Source organism: Lygodium microphyllum, chromosome 12, assembly GCF_053477565.2.
Source record: "Lygodium microphyllum isolate KBCC chromosome 12, Lygodium_microphyllum_v1.1.10, whole genome shotgun sequence".
NCBI classification, from domain to species: Eukaryota; Viridiplantae; Streptophyta; class Polypodiopsida; order Schizaeales; family Lygodiaceae; genus Lygodium; species Lygodium microphyllum.
In genome coordinates this window covers 106,224,576-106,247,407 of record NC_141146.1, presented here as the reverse complement: position 1 = coordinate 106,247,407, position 22,832 = coordinate 106,224,576, and the positions used below count along the sequence as shown (strand labels likewise).

Genomic DNA, 22,832 nt, shown 5'->3' with positions numbered 1-22,832 from the left:
GTTTCAGCTTAGAACTAGAATATGCTATTGGATGATTGTCTTGCATTAGTACGGCTCCTATTCCTGATCCGCTAGCATCGGTCACAACTAGAAAGAATGGTCTATTAAAGTCAGGCAATTGTAGAACAGGGGCATTGGTTAATGCACGTTTCAGTAGGTCAAAGGATTTCTGCTGAGTTTCAGTCCATTGATAAACAATTCCTTTCTTAAGAAGTTTGGTTAATGGTAAAGCAAGTAATGAAAAATTACGTACAAACTTCCTATAGAAACTAGCAAGACCAAGGAATGAGCGCAATTCATGTACACTTTTAGGAATAGGCCAATGCAATATTGCATCAATTTTCTTAGGATCAACTTTAATTCCTTCTTTTGATACAATATGACCTAAATACTCAATTTCTGTCTTAAAGAATTCACTCTTTTCAGGATTTGCAAACAATTGATTTTCTTTCAGTAATTGAAAAACTAATGATAAATGCTCATAATGCTCTTTTTCACTTTGGCTAAACACCAAAATATCATCAAAGAAAACAATCACACAATATTGATATTTCAGAAAGATACGGTTCATCATTCTACTGAAAGTAGCAGGTGCATTAGTCAATCCGAATGGCATGACTAAGATTTCGTAATGGCCAAACTGTGTTCTGAATGCAGTCTTAAATATGTCACATCTATCTAGCCTCACCTGATGATATCCAGACTTAATGTCAATTTTACTAAATATAGAAGATCCTTGCAGTTTGTCCATAAGGTCATCAACTCTAGGTATAGGATACCTATTCTTTACAGTGATCTTATTTAAAGCTCGGTAGTCAATACACATACGATAGATATTATTCTTTTTCTTGACTAAGAGTATAGGTGCACCGAATGGAGAACTGCTAGGTCGAATTAAGCCTCTGTTTAGTAATTCTTCAACTTGACTCTCGATTTCTTTTTGCTCTATTTGATTGTGCCTATATGGTGCTTTGCAAGGTGGTTGTGTACCAAGGATTAAATCAATCTTATGGTCTTCTGGACGTGAAGGTGGTAAACCTGGTGGTAGGTCTTCTGCAAAACAGTCCTTAAAATATGCAAGAAATTCCTTATGCCTAGGGTGCATACGATTTTCCTTTGCTTGCAATTCATTCACCCAAATGAGATATGATTTAGTACTCTTGCGTAATGCACGTTTTGCTTGAGTATGCGAAAGCAGTGGAAAAACATTAGATGCATGCATACCATATAAAGTAATAGATTTTCCTTGAAAATTAATATTCATTGTGTGCGTGGAATAATCTATATTTGGATTATGCTGGTGTCTCCAAGGCATTCCTAAGATAATGTCGCTTGACTGTAATGGAACAACTAAGAAATTTCTTCTTTCAATGTCTAAACCAATTTGAATTTCTAAATCTTGTACTTCTTGTGTGCCATTGTACCTAGTGCCTAAAAATGCAGCTTTTATGCGATAATGCGTAGGTACAGTTTGTAATTTCAATTCCTTTACCAATTTTGCTGAAATAAAGTCATGAGTACTACCGTCATCATGCAAGATAGTTCTTTCCTTTCCATGCACCAAACATTTCATAGTTAACAATGAATGTGGAGTAGGCATACCTGGTAAAGTGTCGGAAGTAGTAGTAGTATCATCCTCATCTTCAGTGAAATCCGGCATATCCTCATGCTCGTCTTCGTCCATGGCTCCAAGATAGTTGATATGTGCTGGTGGCTTCTTTGAATGACAATTTGCTGCGAGATGCCCCGGCTGGTGACACTTATAGCATACTATTGGTTTGGCTCTGGTTACATTATTTGCAATGGCTGGAAGTCTGGGTACATTTGGATTTGCTTGTGGAATAGGCTTAGGATTTGGATTGACATTGGATGGTAATGCTGGTGGTTTAGGCCAATTCTTGCGGAAAGATGATGATGAGAAAGGACCTGGATTAAACCTTCTAAAATTTGAATTGAATTGTTTAGATCCATAATTACCATTGGCTTGGAATTGCTGTGGTCGTCTGTCCCTTCCGCGTAACTTATCTTCAGTGTCGTGAGCTAGTGAGATGGCGTCTTCAAGGGTAGCAGGCTTGAACATGTTCACTTCAGCGTAGTAATGTCCAAGGAGTCCAGACATATACTTTCGCTTATGTGTCGTCCCTGGTACGTCTTCAAGCATGCGTAGCTGTAGGAGTGCATTCCAAAAACGCTATGTATATTGTGGAATAGTCTCACGATCCCGTTGTTGAAGTAAATCCCATTGCTTGATAGCCTTCTCATGAAATTGCGGTGGAAGGAAATTCTGCATGAACTTCTTCTTGAAATCTTCCCAAGTAGCAGGACATTCTATGCTCTTGCGTACTACAGTCCACCAAAGTGATGCTCTGTCTATCAGATGATTAGTAACACACTTGATTTTATCTTTTTCTGGATAGGTTTCCTCATGGAAATAGTCATCAAACTGGCTAATGAATGATAAAATAGTCTTTCCTTCTCGTATACCATTGAAAGTGCGAAATTTGAAACTTCGTTTACTTATCTTTGATTCCTTGCGAATGGTTTGTGCTTCAAGAGTGGCGTCGATGGTACGGCGAATCAAATCTTCAGCTTGAGGTTCTTCTTTGTCGGTAGATGCTCTTTGTAGTTTTGTCAATTGCGCTTGCAATGCTTGCCTAGCCCTTCGCTCTTCTTCCAATTGTAACATGATTAGATCCAGCTTTTGTTCCATGGTAGGCTCAAGTAGGTCGTCTTCAGCCATAGGATCATCCATATGTGGGGTCGTCATCCTGTAAAACTCAATAAACCTTTCTCACTCAAAATCAGGTTAGCGGGATGAGCGTAGCTCAAATTCGGGGTTACAAGGCTATGTATTTTTTGGGTATTTCTTTCTCAATTTTCAGAAAATCTGCAATATTTCTTTCTTCGTTTGCTGAAAATACTTCAGCAAACTTGTAGATAGGTAGAACACCTTGCCATGAACAACTTTCCAGTTCAGAGTTTTTGCATAGGAACAAGCCTTCTAGGAGTTTTAAGCACTAGTCAGTTCTGACTCCAGTTGACTAGTCTGACTTGCAGAGTCGCAGACTTAGCCGACTTACAGAGTTGCAGACTTGCAGAACTTAGGGAACTTGCAGAACTTGATTACTGTCGACTTGCAGAACTTGACTTCAGAGGTGTAGGACCTGAAGTTTGTGGACTTGTTTGCCTTGTCTGAGTTGAGTAGCTTGGCTTGACTTAAGAGAATAAGAAGCTTAAGTGCTTCTAAGCAACGGCGTTTTGGAGGATATGAGGATGTCCACGGCGCAAATTTCGGCCGTGAGAACAGCCCGCCGTCCTCACAATTGACGTTTTTTTTTATAAAGCTTAAAGCAAAGAGCTAAAGCTTTTGAAATTTTAAAGGTGAAGCTTATTTAGCTATGAAGATATGAGGTTATCTCTCACTGTTTCTTGACGACTTGATGAAGGAGATGGATGCGTGGTCCTCCGCCTACAGAGCCTGGTCCTTCGCGATCTGACAGTAGAAACAGGGGTTCTTGATAGCCAGAAGTCTGCCTGTATCGACGGTTCGTGACGAGATTGACTGTAGAGCCCGATCGTTCCTGGAGCTCCGCCTTCGCCCGAGATTGGTAGCGATTGGAAGCTCTTGATCTCAGCTCCGCTCTGATACCACTGGTGCGCAGATCAGTCGCAGTATGCTCACGTAGTGAATCCCGAAAGGTCCCCAAGAACAATGAACTCTACCCTTTTGCACAAAAAAAATGTAAAAGCATGAACGACAAGAAGCAAGAGACCAATTGGGTTCATTCTCCCCCCATGCCTTGTGTGAGCGCTTCACAAAGCATGTATTTTATGTATATTTCTATCTTCATGCTCAATAATAGCCCAATTTACAAAAATATGACAAGCTTTTAGCTTTTGAGTTTGCTTTCTACAAAAATAGGAAATAAAGCTAATGGACGGTGCCCATAGAGTCTGGCACGCCCAATCTCAATGTCCAAATAGAAATAACATATCCGTGCGCATAGGCGCATACAAAATAATAATCAATAATCGATGTCTCAATAGACATAACAAAATATAGGTGTGGCGCCTATCAAAATATAATCCAAAGGTCGAATACTCGCTAGACTCCAATGCTTTCCTCTGCCACTGCTGCTATCTCTACACATCAACTGAAGCATTCACAATCGTTAGTAAAATAGTACAATTAAACCGACAAAAGTGAATACCTAGCAGTCTTTAGCTACATAAATAAATCAACTGGTTAGAAATAAATCCTAACCTTAATTTATTACGAGTGCGCACTCTAAACTCATAAACGTTTATTAATTTAATATGCATTTTGCAGAATCACCCGCTATGGAATTACCCACGTACACACTAAATTAATGAAATGCCCGAAAAGGACAGGCGTCCCCATCAACTTCTCGCACAAAGAATCCTCTTTGTGTATGAGCCCCGGTCATCTAAGTTTACGGAATCCACCGTAAAACCTCACGGAATCCACCGTGGAATATGCCTCCTGGCATCAGTTCATTTCCTGAATTTTATGGGGAAAAAAGGAGAGGATCCTCACGGATTTCTCAAAAAATTAAAACTTGGATGTATCATCTAGGGAATAAGTGACTCAATCGTAAAACTCCAAATTCTAAAATTTCAGTTGTTGGATGAAGCTCGAAATTGGTTTGAGCATTATGAGAAAACTCTCAAATGAGAAATTCTCCTGTTCCTATGGGATATGAAGCAACCAATCACAAGTTTCTTGATTGTTTTAAGGAAACTACAACTTCCCAAGACCTTCAGAGAAAAATAGAAACTTGTCAAAAAAAAGTAGACCAAACCATATAACTTTTTGCCTTAGAATACACCCAACTTTGAGATCGCGTTGAAATTCATCTTTCGGTCTATAGGTGAGAGAACATCCAAAATGTTAAAAACAAAACATTTTGTTAAAAATTGCAAGGAGAGTTGAGAACAAAATTGGAAATGAAGGGACCGGGTGCTTTGAGAGAGTTGTAATGATTGCCATATGAAAAGAGAGAAATTTTGAGAAAATTAAAAAGAGAGAATCGATTAGAACATCTAATGTTGAAACAAAAGACCAAAATTGGCAAAGGGGATGGATAAGACTTTCAATTTTTAACAAGACAAAATGCTCAATTAGCACTAGAGGTTGAGGATCAGTTGTCAAGTCAAATGCAAAATATGAGATTAGGAGCTTCGAGAGAAAGACCTTGAGGGGAAGAGAAAGTGGAGGACCTATAGGAAAACCAATCAGGAAAACATCGAAAGTGGAAGAGGAGGAAATGGGGGAGGATATTTTAGAAGACCAATGGTGACTTGTTTTTCTTGTGTTGAGTTAGGTCATGTAAGTACAAATTGTCCTTATCCACCTAGAGCAAAAGGAGATATGTATCCTTTACCTCCAAATTTATCAAAGGGACAAAATGATTTTGTGATAGAAATCAAAAATTATTTTACATCTTAAGATCCTAGGATGATTGAAGATGAGAAAGGAAAAAGTGCCATTAATTGTAATCTTTTAAAAAATCATAATGACGATAAGAAAAATGTTGATGTAATGCCTGTTATAAAAAGGAGAGATGCTAAGAGAAATGAACCTGAAACTAGTAAGGCTAGTGATTAAAAAGGAAGAAAAATAAAGAGAGGAGAAAAGAGAGAGAAGAAAGAAAGAAATAGATCAAGAGCGCCTAGAAAATATTATCATGCTGCTAATATTCCATTAGGGGAAGGAGAGAGGGGCTATGACCTTCAAAAGGATATCATGGATAAGAAAGTTGACACATTTTTTGCTCACTTGATGGAGTTGTGCCTAATATGAGAGAAGAATGGAAGAAATTAGTGAATCCAAAGTATAAGGAAAAAAAGAAAGGAATAGTGAGAGCCTTGAATGTAGAAGAGTTTCCTAATATTTTTCCTATTGTTGATGCTTGGTATAAGAATCAAAACATAAGCGAAGCATATATTGATAGAGGAGCACAAATCAATCTAATTACTCAGGCTTATGTAGAACAATTTGGACTTCGAATTATTAAAGGGTCTAAGTTTCGAATCAGGATTGCTAATCATGCGAAAGTGAGGTGTTTAGATATCATTTAGAATTTGAAAGTGAAGGTTTATGGACTGTCAATGAAAATTGATTGTCATGTTATGCCACTAGGGTTGGGAGCTTTTTCTCTTATATTGGGTAGACCTTGGCTTAGGAAAGAAAGACCAATTCAAGATTGGGGGAAATGAATCATAATAATTTATGGTCAAAGGGGAGTAGCCAAGAAATTTGATATGTCTTCAAGAAAATAACTAGTGAATGAGGATGACAATGAAGAAGAAGAAGAAGAGGAAGAGAGTGATAGCTCTGATGAAGAAGAGGATAGTGAGGATGAGAGTTTAGAAAGTGATTCTTACCGGGAGGTGTCATCTATTGCACTTGAGCTAGTTAATCTTGAGAGAGATGGGGAGAGACAAGAGGGTCAAGAATTTCCTCGTGATAGATCTGAGTGTTTGAGAGAAGAATAGAAAATTGAGGAGGATTTTTTGAGTTTGTTAGAAGATCATGAGGGGGAGAGCTTAGAAATTGTAAGGTTTCAAGATGAAGTTAAGGGTTTAGATTTGTTGGCTGATGAGTTTGTTGATATTTGTAGTCAGTTTGGTAGTGAGATTATTGATGAAGAGAGTATTGAGGTTATGGGTTCTAACTCATGTTGTGATTTAGTTGTTGTTGGTGTTGTAGACTCTGATGAGTCTTGTGAGTTGTTTGATGATGATTTGAGTATCCTTGGAGAGGCTTTTGTTTATGATGTTGTTGATGTGGTTTTGAGTAGACATGATCTCATGCTTCTTAATAGTTGTGTGGATGATTGTATGGTTGATTTAGGCGATAATGAAGAAGACAAAACTTCATCTGATAGTCTTTTGGTTTCTTTGAGTTCTCCTAAAGGTTTTGATAATGTTTGTGATGACTTTGATTGGGGTTTTAAGGACCCTAAGGGTGACATTGATGAGGATGTTAAAAAAATTTGAGTAAGCTTTGAAAAGGATCAAAAAAATGAGGGAAGATAGATCCAAATCACAAGACAAAGAGTGTGAAAAAAATTATGAGGTTGCAATTGAAGAGGATTGGACAATTGGGTGTTTAGATGATGAGGACAATGACCTTAATGTGTTTAATGATATTGTTGAAGTTCTATGTGAAAAGTCACTTAAATTTATTTGTAATAATGCTATGGAAAAAGTTGATCATTTTGTTTATGGAGTAGAAGAGATGAAGTCTTATTGTTTGAATGGATTTGTTGAAGAGGTTTCTTGTTTTTATGAGTTTTGTCAAGAGATGTATTAGTTATGTGGATAATGGTGTGTTTGGATATTTTGTGGGTGTTGGAAGATGTTTTTTTCTAGTATTTTCTAGGATGTTTGATGACTTAGTGGATGAAAAGGGTTGTAACCATGTTCCAAAACCCTAGATTTTTCATGTTTTCCCTTTGCAAGGATGGGAGGGGTATGTGGATTGCTGTCAATGATGAGATGTTTTGTATTGACACTATGGGTTGTTTTGAGAACTTTGGATTTGAAAATTTTGCAGATTTTAAAGATAATTTTGTGGGTGATTTTTGCATGTTTAGTGGGGAGTTGTTTGAGAATGATGTACCATTGATTTTTCTTATTTTTGAGTCTAAAGAACTCAAGGATGAAGTATTGGATTTGATTTTTGATTGGCTCATAAATGTTTTATCATTTTATGAAAGCAATTGGTGCACATAAATGTTGGTAGACTAGGGGGCGTTTTTGCAAAAACTGGAAACCCCTAGAAAAATTGTAGATAGGTTTGATTTTTGTTAGCTTAGTTGTTTGCGTGATAGTTTGTTTTGTTGTTTGATTTTCGGTGTTTGTCTAGCCTAGGATTTGTTTTTGTTGTTTTATTTGATGTTTTTAGTGTGGAAACATGATAGCTTGGTTGAGATTGGAGTTTATTTGGGCATGTTGGAGCTGGAGTTTGCCAGTAGCTGTTGAACATCACGGGGATTTTGGATTCAAGAGCACTTTATGTTGCACTTGTTGGTACATTTCGGGGGTCTTCTCGAGGGTCGTCTCTTGTACTTATCAAATTTTTACATGCCATGGGTTGGATTTATGCATGTTTTGCACCATCATTAAGCACTAGCATGGAATGAGGTCTACTGCAACTATATGCATTAAATTTTAGTTGCACGCTGTCGTGACACTGTGCGTTCAACACTACAAACCTAAGGGCGAAGTTTTTCGCCAAGAATTTGAACATATTAGTTAACATCATTAGGATTCTGTTTTATGTTGTATGTGTATCGTTTGTGTTTGCATTTGCATGATGCACGAGCACCTGTAGTTAGGCTAGGCACATTCTCCTCAGTACATTCTTAATTTTTGTGTGAACATCATTTGATTGGTTGCATATCATGGATTTGGCATTGCAATTGATCTCAAATTAGGAGTGGATGAGTATGTAGTTCTATTCCAAGGCATATTTCTGTTAGGGCACATTGCATGGAAGAACATGTTCATATGAAGAGAATGATCATTTTAAAGACTCCAAAGGTTTGCACACCATATTGAAGCTTATGAAGAAAGTTTATGGGAGAAACATGAAGAAAATTTCAGTTTGGTTGAAATACAAAAGATATGTTCAAGGTTTGGAAGGGTGGTGAGGTGTGAACACCCAATCATGTTTGGTGATTCTATGTTTTATGGAGGTGCAGTTATTACTAATATGCAAATACCTGAAAGACATGTTTGTGTAACGACTTGGAAGGAAGTTAAGTAGCAACATGATTCCTATAGCCAATAAGATCTATGTATTGTAATATGATGATATGGGAAACCTTCTAGAACCACCCGAGGAGATTAATTCTGGAGCTTCTGCTAGCTTTGACATAGTTGTCCAATTGTTGAAGCTCATCTATTGGTATCATTGATGAGATTCGTTGTATATTGCAAACAATGATGACACTTTTGAAGTTTAATGGATTGGCTTGTGCCATCAAAGCTCCAACTTTACCTACAAGATCTTTCCATCCTTTCTAGGTGGCAACTATCGAGAAAGCTTGAATCAATCTTCGGCATGTGAAATTAAAAGCAAACATTTGAGACCAAGAAGCAATACAAAATTTTGAGGAAGTTCATGTTAACTAAGGATGAGATTGAAAAAAAAGCATTGGAAATTACCAAGTAAGCATTAAAAGGGCACTACATTTACAAAGGATTTTATTTAAACTCGCTAGAATAATCAAAAGACAATGGTGAGATTATGACAAGGAAGTGTGTGCGCAGCTTTGGAATGCAACATTAGGAAGAAGACATCAACAGATTCAAATGTGACTTGGAATTTCAGTGGTTTTGATGGATTGTGAGCAGAAATAATAGCATATTCCATGACGTAGGAAATGATGAAGGACTCCCAATAAAAGCTAAAAAAGCTAAAGCTTGAATCGGCCATGGGCTTTTTGATGTAACCGCGTTCAGAAAAGATGAATTGAGGGTGGGGTTATTAATGGAGGTTGTTTTTACGAGTTTAAAAGGAGGGAGAGGAATGTCAGTGGTTTTGATGGATCGTGAGCAGAGATAATAGCATATTCCATGACGTAGGAAATGATGAAGGACTCCCAATAAAAGCTAAAAAAGCTAAAGCTTGAATCGGCCATGGGCTTTTTGATGTAACCGCGTTCAGAAAAGATGAATTGAGGGTGGGGTTATTAATGGAGGTTGTTTTTACGAGTTTAAAAGGAGGGAGAGGAATGTCAGTGGTTTTGATGGATCGTGAGCAGAGATAATAGCATATTCCATGACGTAGGCAATGATGAAGGACTCCCAACAAAAGCTAAAAAAGCTTGGGCTTTTTTATGTAACCGCACTCAGAAAAGATGAATTGAGGGTGGGATTATTAATGGAGGTGGTTTTTACGAGTTTAAAAGGAGGGAGAGGAATTGACAACAGGGCAAGAGGAGATCACCGCATACGTTGAAGGATGACGAAGAGGGTAGCATCAATGAAACTTGAACCAGATGACTTCTCCGTGAGCGACAACACAACGTGACACAACGACGACGGTGAGTTCTGGAGATAAATCCAACGGCTGAAAGTGACGGCAACGGAAGAGGATGGCGTCGAAGGTGACGAAGTGGCCGCTGCAAGGGATGAAGAAGAAGCTATGGTGACGAATAAGCTCGATGAAGCCTTCAGAGGTCGACGGCAGGAGGAAGGAACAAAGGTGATGCGATAGAAGAAGCTTTGCATCAACCACAAGCCAATTTTTGGTATGCTATTATTATGTTTCAAAGAGAGTTTGCGATGCGCCTTATGGCAAAAGCTCAGAATCCGCTTTTATGCAGGCTTTCTATAAACACTCAACCACTTGTCATCCAACATGAATGAAAATCAATTGCCATGCAAGGCAATTCATGTTCTTGTCACCTGTACAGTATCAACAACGTAGGGTCGGATTTAAGGTATAGTAACACTTATTGCAAATACAAATTGCAAATAATCTACCATTCCATCACAACAATGGTGCTTGAGGGCATCATCAGCTATATTCTTAATTTAAGATGGGTCAAAGCCTCAATAAGATATGGTGGCCAGATGCAATGGTTCTGATAGCAACTTATGTTTCTATTTTCTCTTCACCTTAATGATACTTCCCTGCTCCCATTACCTTACCTCCACTTCCAGAATTCAAAGGAGCACAAGAGGACACTGTTATATTTATCAAAATAACATATTTTTGGATATTACATCATGAGCCTTATCTTTGAAGGTATGAAATATTGACGACACTGAATTATCTTTTGCCCAGAAGTTCCATCTCTTCAATTTTCCCCTCTTCATGCTTAACCACGAAAAAATCCTCTCTTGTAAGCAAGAAGCTTTGAATATCTTTTTGTGAAAGACATATGAAACTTATTACTTAAATGCATCAAATGAAGAATTTGGTGAATTGGAATATTGCGAAGTTAGAAATTCTTATTTTCCCCTTTCATTTGTACGCAAATGAATGTGCATAAAAAAATCATCTTGAATTGAGTACTCAACTTAATCATTGCTCCCATCATACAAAGCGTCCCTGTGGCGAATGACTTGACGAGCCTCACACCTATTATTCTATGCGACATCTAGTAAACCCAACGTGAAAGTGTCGCTACTGATTGTTGAGATGGGAGACTCTTCGAGTACTTCGCTCACTTCATCATCAAGTTCTTCTTTCTTTTCGATCGATGAGATGAAGAATTTAATACAAAATATTTCTTCAGTCATTATGATACAGAATTAATAGGTGCAGTTATCTATGTAGCAGCAACAACAGTTATATCAGCAATAGTTGGATCAACAATGAATGCTGCATCAAGAACAAGAGCATGTGCATGGAGCAACTAAGGTGATCAAGGTTGTGGTAAGTGAATGCAAATTACTTGATGACCAGAATGTTTTAGCCTATCTTAAAGCCTTTGAAAGCCAGATGCCCTTCTTTGGAGTTCCTACCAACTGGAGCAACTATTTCCTACGGCTTGTCACGCCTGGTTTGCGGGTTGGAGTGACCAATTTGTTTATGCAAGACTCAAACTAGAATGTTTTCAAGAAGGCACTTAAAGATTAATACTTTTAGGAAGATTATGGTATTGCTACACAGAAGATGTTTAGAGAATGGATGTATCAGTCCAACAAAGGACTTGTTGCTTCTGATTGTTGCGAGAGTTTGAAGAGTGATACAATCAATTGGATGCACTTGAGCAGAGAGCCCTAAACTCGGAGAAAGTGGAGTTATTTTTGTAGGTGGCTGATCATGCACTTCAAGACAAGATGGGAGAGCTTCTTGAAGTCTATACACAGCTTATGGGATTGAAGATGGATTTACAAGATACTGTTGATGTGGTTTCCACATTGACAAAGAGGTAGAGATGGAAGGCTCACTTGCAAAACGACATGCAAACACTTCTAATGATGTCTTCACCTACCTCGACTTCTCCTAGTGCTTCTTCCACTTCTTCTCTTATTTCTCATCCTATACTATGCCTACATCTATGCATATACCTATGCCTATTCTTGCTGTAATTGTCAGACCATCTGTGAAACCAACTGTCAAAGACATGGTGGAGAAAATTTCAAAGAACTTGAAAGATCTTCAAATTAAGATGACTAGAAGAGAATAGCAACAAATTAACCCAGCCCCCTAGTTTTTGCCCCAACCTCTTCTACTCCTATGAATTCTTCTAGAAATGACGGTGTTCATCGTTGCATGTGGTGCGATAGTCCAGACCATGAACGGAAGGACTGTCAAGATTTTAAAGAGGCAAAAAGGGTGAAGTTGGTGGTTTGGAAGGACAAGATGATATGTTTTGAAGGTACAGAGTGACGGATTTAACCAAATTTTGGTAAAGGAGGTATGAAGAAATTATTGGAGGAGTCTATTTTGTGCTCTTCTTATGTGATGTGAGAGGTGGCAAGAGAAGCTACTGCCTATGCTCTTCAATTGGAGCAGTTGCCAAAGGATAAATCTCCTTTATGGTCTTATGCAGTGCATGCAGAAAAGAAAGGTAAAGCTTCATCATCCAAACTTTCAACTATAGGAGATGCAATCAGAAAAGGGACTAGATGGAATGATCATATCGATGTCTTTTCTATCTATGCTTACATCGCGAAATCTCAAGGATTTGAAGTGCTTGTTGAAGAAAAGCGAAAAAGAGATAATGATCAACCTAAAGGATTTAAGAGGGCGACTAGAAGGAGTGATCTAGATCTTCAGCCTTCTTCTTCAGGACCCAAGCAGAGTATGTCGAGACGACCATAGACTTAAAAAAGGTACTTGAGGAACAGATTCTTAATTGCAAAATTGAATTTACTCTTAGAGAAGTCTTGGGGATTTCCAAAAGAGAATTTCATAATGTTATCATTGACATCATAAAAATAAAACAACAAGTTATTGAAGAGCCAACGCAGGACATGATCCGTCTAGAGGCTTTTGCTGTTGCTAAGGAAATTCTCTATGGATTACAGATTGAGGAGGTTTATTCTCATGAGGAGACTATTGAGGAGTCTACAGATGGAGCTCTATGTACACAGTCCAAGAAATCTCTTCATCCTTTGCTTCAGCCCATATAGTATGATGAGAGCAAAGATCTGCCTAGATTGGTGTCTCATAGCCATTTTTCTCGTAGTCACTAGGCTCGTGCGACTACAGAGACTGTAGTCAAGCTTGCTGAGACTAAGAATCCTTGTGTTGCTCTTTTGGATCATGGCTCTGAGATTAATGTCATATTGTGAGGTTTATATGAAACTGGTAGATGGCCACTTGATGTGGATCACAATCGGCGCATGCGTGCAGCTAACAACACTGCAGAAGATTTGAATGCTGCTTGTCCAAACTTGAAGATTTCTATTGGAGATGTGGGTGAGTCTTATCATTTCTTTGTGTAGAACTCTTGTTCCTATCCTATTATTTTGGGACAACCATTTATTATTGATTCTCGAATGGAGAATCAGGTTCTGGATGATGGGTCTAATCCAAAGCAAGGATGGAAAGAGAGTTGTCCAGTTCATGACTCTTTGTATCAACCATCAGTGGAATAAAGATTCTTTGAGGGATTCCCCATGTTCTGGATGATGAGTCTCATCCAAAGCAAGGATGGAAAGAGAGTTGTCCAATTTATGACTGTTTGTATCAACCATCAGTGGAATAAGGATTCTTTGAGGGATTCCTCTCTTCCAACAAGAGAGCCAGATTTTTATTAGGTACCACTGTCTTGCGAGACCATCAGTGGAATAAGGATTCTTTGAGGGATTCCCCTCTTCCAGCAAGAGAGCCGGATTTTTGTTAGGTACCATTGTCTTGCGAGACGATAATGATATGAGTCAGGGAAAGCTCTTGCCTCCTGACAGCAGCAATTTTTCCTCGTGTGTTTATGGTGTATCCACTAAAAGTTCTTTGAACGCCATATTGGGGAATATGGAAATTTCCCATAAGTTTGGGACACGTGGTCAAATCTTTGCATTTGTCATAACTTGAACACTATAACTCCAAATCAAGCACTCTATAGCTCAATAGATTCCATTTTTCAAGTGCTTTCCAATGATAGGTCACATCATATGGTTTTGAGAAACTTATGGACATGTTATCCGGTGCCACCTTTTTAGTATTCGAAAAATGGAAATTGGGAGATTCCCAAACTCACTAATACTGTGTTTTTGTGTTTTCAGCATATTTCTGATATGCCTAGAGCTGCCAAGTAGTATGTAAAAATAAAGAAAAAGAATTGATGCTTGCAGGTGTTTTGCAAGAAGAATATCAGATGGATGGTCTCTATGATGGCCTTTCATGCTCAGATACCATGGAAGAACTTTCGGTATTGCTAAATACTATCAATCAAGAGTTGTCATATGTCTTATAGGTCCATTCTTTGGCAATGTACTGTGAAATTGCTGATTTCATGCTTCAAAAGAATTTGGGAGCTGAGTATTCTCAGCAAAAAGTATTCTTTGCTAACATATTTCAGCAAAAAGAGTTGGATGTTGCTGTTTATACACATCAAAATTTGTATTTACCAGGGTATTTTCAACAAGGGTTGAAATTTGCATGTAGTAACAATGAAGCCAAAGTTTAGACAAAATATAAGACAATTGACAAGAAAGTTAGACCAATTGTAGGACCGCTACCTTTGAACAGTGATTAGATGGTTAGGAGAGCTGCTTTGCAACCTTCTTTATGAGATCCTATAGGTATCGGACATAAGTTTTCAGCTAAGACATTGAAAGAGATGAAGATCGGGACTGAAGATTTTCTTCTTCATAAAGAGGTAAGATGTTTTAAAGAGATGTTATGCAGACATGAGAAAGCCTTTTCTTTTTTCCCACATGAGATTGGATGTGTTGATCCTAGGGTTGTGACGCTTATGGTTATTTTTACAATTCTGCATGTCTCTTGGAATCTATGGCCTATTCTTCTACCAAGGGCTCACTTGCCCAAATTGGTTGAGCTTTTGAATGAGCGGATCACAATGGGGATTCTAGAGCCATCTTCAGCTCCGTATACCAACAGATGGTTCACAGTTTTTAGGAAGAATGGAACATTCAGATTCATACATGACCTACAGCTAGTAAACAAGGTCATTATTCGAAATATTGGTGCAAGACCTATTGTGGATGAGTTTACTGAAGCTTTTGTTGGACGTGCTATCTATTCACTCGAGCATCTTTATTGTGGATATGATCAGTTCCAACTTGCCCTTGAGAGTAGAGATTTGACCACAATGAAGACCCCTTTAGGCCTTGTCCGAATGTGTACGCTTCCGCAATGAGCTACTAATTCGATTGCACATATGATGAGTCAGATGAACAAGGTTATGTGAGAATTTATTCTTGAGCTTACCATGCCCTTCATTGATGACTTACTGATCAGAGAAAATCACAAAAAAATATTTGTCTAACACTTTGTTGATTTTTTGTATATTTGGAGGTTTGAAATAAAGAAGAGGGTGGGAACAACCTCTTGGGAAATCCAAGAAATCACTTGATGGAAATATTTCATGGACCGGTTTACCAAGCGGGGGTTAAGAGTAAAGATCAATGGAGGAAGGTGAAGAGAAAATATATAATGTGAAAAGAAAAGACATGAAATGCATTTGGAGCCATCCAAAGGGCATGTGAGGCTCATAATGTCATGGCTTTGGAGCCTTATGATAATTCAAACAAATGGGACCCTTCTTCGAAGCATTAGTGGAAGAAAAATCAGGCATATGATTTTGTAAGATTTTTTAAAAATACTTCCACTCTGATCTAAAAACACTTTTCAACATGAAAGTTGTAGTACATGAGCTGAAGTTTTGTCTCCTATTTGTTAATAAGTTTTTGGAGCTACGAGTCTGGAGATATGGTCAAAATGGTGGATGCCAACTTTTTCCAACTGCAGTGGAGGCCACCTCCCGACCCACACTTTCTTCCCCATACTTAACACTCCATAAAACATCATTCATTAGACTCTCAACACTTTTTCCTCTCTTCTCCTCTCTCTCAAGCTAATAAATCATTAGAATTTCCCTCCTAAATCACCCTCAAATCATCATTAATTGTAGTAGTAATGTATGAATTCTCACTACTCTCTCTCTCCATTATTTCTAGATATGATCTTATTTTATGAAGATTCTCTATATTTTTTTATAGGAGAGCTCTTGAACTCAAGCTATGGAGGGAGAATGGAGACAACTCACCTATGATGGAACTTGATTGAGTACAAAATTGGTCAACAAAACATCTAGATGGAGCTTCCACATTGGTGGAACCGCCTTAATGCAGCTTTGGTGGTGTTAATTCCTATTCTATCTTAACCTCCTCCCTAAACACCCTCTAGGTCTATATAAAGAGGCCTTCTCCTTTGTAATTTGCAAGAGAGAGAGCCAAGAGGCCTTCTTCAGCCCTATTGAGCCTTCCCTATTCTCTCTCATGAGCTTATGTAGTTCATTCCCTTACTATAGCTTATGCATGCTCTACAGTGCAATAAGCCCATGCTAATGGTTTATGTATATTAATTATGTCTTGAGGGTTCTCCATCTCTTATGCCCTCTTAAGTTTTATTGATTCATCTATTTTTGGTAGTTCTCTCTCTCTCTCTCTCTCTCTCTCTCTCTCTCTCTCTCTCTGTTTTCCTCTCTTCTCCCTCACAAGCTCCTCTCCCTCTTGCATAGCGTCCTAGTCCGCTCTTCGATGACTAGGTGGTGCCATTATCTCATTCACTTTGTGGCAGAAGGGATTTTGGCATAGTATAGAGGTTGCCATACCAAATTTTCTTCATCATAAATTGGTGCCCTCGTGGAGGACATTCTCATCCACAATTCTCTACCTCTTTATGTGGGACGATACAACACATAGTGGTGCATCCTCTACAACGAGTGCTCCAAGTGCTCTTCTACAACGCCTTCACCAACTCTTTTTGAGGCTGGTCGAAGTCCATGACTCCCACAACGGTCTCTTAAGAAAGCCCAAGAAAGGAAGTATGCCTACCCGATGACGGCACGTATACGGGTAAAAGGTGTTCACCTTAGAAATTCCATTCTCTCACAACGGAAAAAATCATGTTGTCATCAATTGCTAGGTTCTCATAATTGTGGTGAGTATTTTGCAAATATAGTGAAGGCCCTTTTGGGAGGTCCCCGTCTCCAAATCATCAAATCCTTCTCTCTCTCTGGCCTAATCCACATCAAAGGAGAACAACTATACATGAACAGTGTGGAGTTTTGCAGAGATACAAAGTATGGAGACTACCTTCAACTATTGCTAGCTCGAAGGTTGGGTATGGTTGAAAAGGTGGCCATTACACCTCATGAAATATATGTCATCGAGGATGAACACACTAAGGCAAGAACAATCACTGGTGAGCAAATTCTCTGTATAGCAAAGTTGGTAGGTTCCATAAAGAAACACTCTCGCAAAAATCCTTTATAATTCAAGAAACTGCATTCCCTCTACTCCCTTAAGTAGTCTCCACTTATGAATAATAATAATGGCTCGAATTTCTATACCTTCCACTCTGTACAAAACATTCAAGTTAATGTATGCACTAGTAGGAAGATTTTATTCCATGAGCGTCTTGTCATGTACTTTGGGGCTGAAAGATTAAGGGAGATTATTGTATTACCAGAACCTATAATCTTCCCAATGCTAGACTAGAATGCATCCTTCAATGTACATGTCTTTATTTTATTATAATAGTTTCTCATGAATCACCGCGAGTTGTATAGACCAATCCAACCTCTTGCTATGCAAACTATGCACATTGTAGCCATCATAAGTCTTAGATTCCAAGGCATTATTAGAAGCATACTGGGGCCTAGACGTCTTGCTGAAATCAATGCATCTGTGAACGCATTCATTCTTCCCCTCATAAAATACAACTTAAGTCTAGACGTGTTCATCTTTGTACTCTACTAAGGCAACATGGTATTTCCAAGCTTCTTTGGGCGCAATGGGAAAAATGCAATGGATTTTTTGGACAACCTTGAGATGGCCTTGCTTGTCTTTGGGAGGGATGATGAAGCATTAAAGTTGAGGGCTTTTCCTTTTGTGCTCAAGGAAGAAGCTAGAAGGTGGTTCCAAACTCTAAATCCGGCCCAAAGAGCTAAATGGGAGGGATTGAAGCAGCTTTCTTGCTGAGATTTCAACAAACTAACTCAGCTGAAGAGTTATGGCAACGGCTTTTGGCCCTCCATCAAAGTGATCCTTATGGTTATACAACTTATGAGGATGATGCAGGAGGCATATTCCACGGTGGATTCCGTGCCATGATGGATTCCGTGAGGATTTATGGTGGATTCCGTAAACTTAGATGACCGGGGCTCATACACAAAGTGGATTCTTTGTGCGAGAAGTTGATGGGGACGCCTGTCCATTTTGGGCGTTTCATTAATTTAGTGTGTACATGGGTGATTCCATAGCGGGTGATTCCGCAAAATACATATTAAATTAATAAACGTTTATGAGTTTAGAGTGCGCGGGTATGATGCCAGGAGGCATATTCCACGGTGGATTCCGTGCCATGGTGGATTCCGTAAACTTAGATGATCGAGGCTCATACACAAAGTGGATTCTTTGTGCGAGAAGTTGATGGGGACGCCTGTCCTTTTCGGGCATTTCATTAATTTAGTGTGTACATGGGTGATTCCATAGCGGGTGATTCCGCAAAATACATATTAAATTAACAAACGTATATGAGTTTAGAGTGCGCACTCGCAATAAATTAAGGTTAGGATTTATTTCTAACCAGTTGATTTATTTATGTAGTTGAAGACTGCTAGGTATTCACTTTTGTTGGTTTAATTGTATTATTTTACTAACGATTGTGAATGCTTCAGTTGATGTGTAGAGATAGCAGCAGTGGCGGAGGAAAGCATTGGAGTCTAGCGAGTATTCGACCTATGGATTATATTTTGATAGGCGCCACGCCTATATTTTGTTATGTCTGTTGAGGCATCGATTATTTATTATTATTTTGTATACGCCTATGCGCACGGATATGTTGTTTCTATTTGGACATTGAGATTGGGCGTGCCAGACTCTATGGGCACCGTCCATTAGCTTTATTTCCTATTTTTGTAAAAGGCAAAATCAAAAGCTAAAAGCTTGTCATATTTTTGTAAATTGGGCTATTATTAAGCATGAAGATGGAAATATACATAAAATACATGCTTTGTGAAGCGCTCACACAAGGCATGGGGGGACATTGAACCCAATTGGTCTCTTGCTCTTGTCGTTCATGCTTTTTACATTGTTTTTTGTGCAAAAAGGTAGAGTTCATTGTTCTTGGGGACCTTCCGAGATTCACTACGTAAGCATACAGCGACCGACCAGAGGAAGGGTTTTTGAAGCTTTGGGGGCAGTGGTCAAACTCACTGAATCCTGGTGAGAGAGCTCCAAACTGCCTTCAAAAGGATATTTCAGGTTTGTACCCCTTGCTCAGGGAGAAGGTAAAGGTGAAATTTCCAAACACTTTTGAAGATGCTTTGAGAATCACTAGAGAAAAGAATCGAAAGATTCTCTACTAAGCCCAAGCTAGCGAAGTAGTTTTGGGAAACAACATCACAACTATGGAGGCCTCTCAAGTTCCCACAAATGTATCTAATGCACCAAGCCTTGATAGAGTTCAAGAAGACATGATCCAACAAATAAACAATCTTACTAATCAACTAGAGGGTTTGAGAGTGAATCTTATGCAAGGTGCAAGAAGACCTACCGAGGGGAATGGTGGGAATTGACCACAAATGCGGCGACAAGCAAGGGAGTTGTTGTGTTACAACTGTGGAGAAAATGGACATGGCATGTACAATTGTCCTCACCCTAGAAGATATGATCACCCTGCCAGAGGTCCTCGACAACAAGTAAGCCCTCCTCGTGCTAGGACTCAAGAGCAAGAGCAGTCATGACTTGCAATTTTACAGCCACTTTATGTTCAAGAAGAAACCCCTGTTGTTCAATCAAATGTTAATATCATAAAAATAGAGGAGGTGGTTAGGGATAGAAGGCTCCAAGAAGAAATAGCGAGAAGTAAGATAAAGGTAGATGTAGTAGAGACCATGTCTATCAAGTGGGTACATGTCCAAACTAATGCAAGCAAGGAAGCAATCAATGAGGCAAGTATATCATGGGCACCTAGAGATGAAGGGAAGAAGAGAAAGACTCGAACTAGGTCTAAAATTGATATCTCCGACTTCCCTTTGGATTCTCGGACACAACCTTATGATCTGATAGTAGATGTAAGCTCTCAAGGGCCAAAAATTACTTGGCCACAACTGCTTCATACCTCTCCAAAGCTACGACGACAATGGTAAAAAATGGTAAGCACAAGGGCAAGGCAAGGTAAAATGGTTAATGCAATCAAGGCATATGGCCTCAAAGATATAGTGCCTTTAGTGGAGGCTCAAATCAAAGGTCAACGGATTCAAAAAACATACATCAATAGTGGAGCAGAGGTTTGTGTCATGATAGAAAAGCTTATGCATCAATTAGGCTTAGAAGTAATGGAATCCTCAACCTTTAGGGCGAAGATGGCCAACAATGATGCGGTCACATGTGTGGTGTAGTGAAAGCTTTGAGAGTTTCTGTTTTTGGAATCACTACAATAGTGGATGTTTATGTGATGCCAGTAAAGGGAAAAGGATATCCCCTCATCCTAGGGAGACCTTGGCTTATGGGCATTGGAGCTAGGAAAGATTGGGCAAGAGGGGATCTGGAGTTGAGGCCACGTAAGATGGGTGGCCACGATCAAAAGGTGGTTTACAACTTGAAGAGTGGGCGTCAAGAGAACCTTGAACTAGAAACGACTGCCGATGAGTGGAGCTCAAGTGGATGTTCCTCATCAGTAGAAGAGGGAGAGAGTTCAAGTGGAGAGAGTGATAGCACTCTCAAAGTTATGGGTGTCACCTTAAAGGAACCTACCTCATCAGAAGACAACCCAAGAATCCAAGGAGAAGATGTGTGGGATGATAGCCTAGAGAAGATGATATCCAAGGATATAAATGATGAAGAAAGGGAGGGTAATGTGAATGTTCTCAAGAAGCATGCATCATTGTTTATTTCTGATTATACTCACATTACAGGTGTCACTGCAGTGAAGCATCACATCCAACTCAAAGAAGGAAGCAAACATGTAGTACAAAGATTGAGAAGACTGGGAGTTGTGCAACAAGATGCACTGTTGACGGAGATGAAGAGACTCTTGAATGCAGGATTCATATACCCAGTGGGAGATTTAGAATGGGTCTTCCCAATAGTAGTGAGGCCAAAGAAAAATGGTAAGTAGCGAGTATGCATAAATAACAAGCCACTAAATGCTACAACAAAGAGGGACCACGTTGTCATACTACTGCGCATCCGAGGTGTGGAATCCACCAAAAAGTTGTGTGTGTGACATTTGTTACTTTGTACATACTTAGTTTTTGTGTTTGCGTTTTTGTTCTGCATGGACAGTATGGTGGAGAGGAGGTTGAAGCAAGAGGAACCATTGATTTCTTACAGCTTGAAGCAAGCAGGGCTCTCTCCCTGTGTATGCTGACCAGTACCCATCATACCAGGTTCTCTCACTTCGAGAGCTGGGCATGCAGAACAAGAGCAGAGACATGTGAATGACAGCACCAGTTGCTCCCTTCCATCATCAAAGCTTCCACATTTCTATCCACCCATCATGATGAACAATCCCAGATTCATCAAGTGTGTGATTGTGGGACATGGGGCAGTAGGCAAGACCTGCCTTCTTGTTTCATATACCAGCAATACCTTCCCTACTGATTATATTCCTACTGTGTTTGACAATTTCAGTGCCAATGTTATTGTCGATGGATTTACCGTCAACCTTGGACTCTGGGATACAGCAGGCCAAGAAGATTATAATAGGTTGCATCCTTTGAGCTATAGAGGAGGAGATGTATTTCTTCTAGCTTTTTCTCTGACTAGCAAGGCAAGGTATGAGAACATTATTTTTAAAAAATGCATTCCTAAATTGACATACTATGCACCTGGAGTTCCTTTTATTCTTGTTGGAACCAAACTTGATCTAAGAGATGACAAACAATTCTTTATGGACCATCCTGGTGCTGTCCCTATTAGCACTGCTCTTGGAGAGGAACTCCAGAAGCAGATAGGAGCTACTGCCTATATTGAATGCAGCTCAAAAACACAATAGAATATGAAGGCTATTTTTTATGCTGCAATTAGGGTTGTAGCATCAGGGTTGTGCTACAACCTCCAAGGCAAAGGAAGAGGGAAAAAAAATTTTGCATCAGAAAAATTGTATGGTTATGTAATAGGTATGCTCATACGGGCATTTGGAAACATCAGAGTTTCTCTAAACATATGTCATGGCAGTCAATTCATACTACATTTTGGTATAATGCTTCTCCCAGGCTGAAATAGTCTTCTACTGTATGATGCTGACACTCGATTGGTGACCTTAAGTTATATGTACACCATTCGCACGGTTCACTATGGAAGTAGTCTGAAGAATTGTGAGCAGCACTACTTTTCAGATAACCGATGGCTTTGAACTTCTAACTGAAGATTAGGTGAATGCAAAAGGAAAGTGAGTGCAAGCTGTCAAATGTATGTATTGATTTTATAAGTGTACTCATTACTTGCAGATAGCAAATCGTGTGTGGTTCTAGCTGCAATTATGTTCAGTTTTCTTCACATTTTCATTGGGCACAAGAACACATTATTTTGGACGAACCATCTTGCATGGTGGTGCTAAGTATCGAGGTATTGGAAGAGGCTTTGTGGTTATACATATCAAGTTTGCTGACAACTTTCAAAGTGCATTAGACACACAGTTC

General features: G+C 39.1%; 1 long non-coding RNA gene and 1 pseudogene across 1 annotated transcript; both read left to right on the top strand.

The window, feature by feature from the left end:
- Positions 1-9,911: 9,911 nt before the first annotated feature.
- On the top strand, positions 9,912-14,289 carry LOC148028139 (uncharacterized). The gene is made up of 3 exons (XR_015692684.1): positions 9,912-10,286; positions 10,362-12,825; positions 13,021-14,289. It is a non-coding gene; the product is annotated as an uncharacterized LOC148028139 (long non-coding RNA).
- Positions 14,290-21,668: 7,379 nt separating this feature from the next.
- LOC148028138 (rac-like GTP-binding protein 5 pseudogene) lies at positions 21,669-22,421 on the top strand (annotated as a pseudogene).
- The last annotated feature ends 411 nt before the right edge of the window (positions 22,422-22,832 follow it).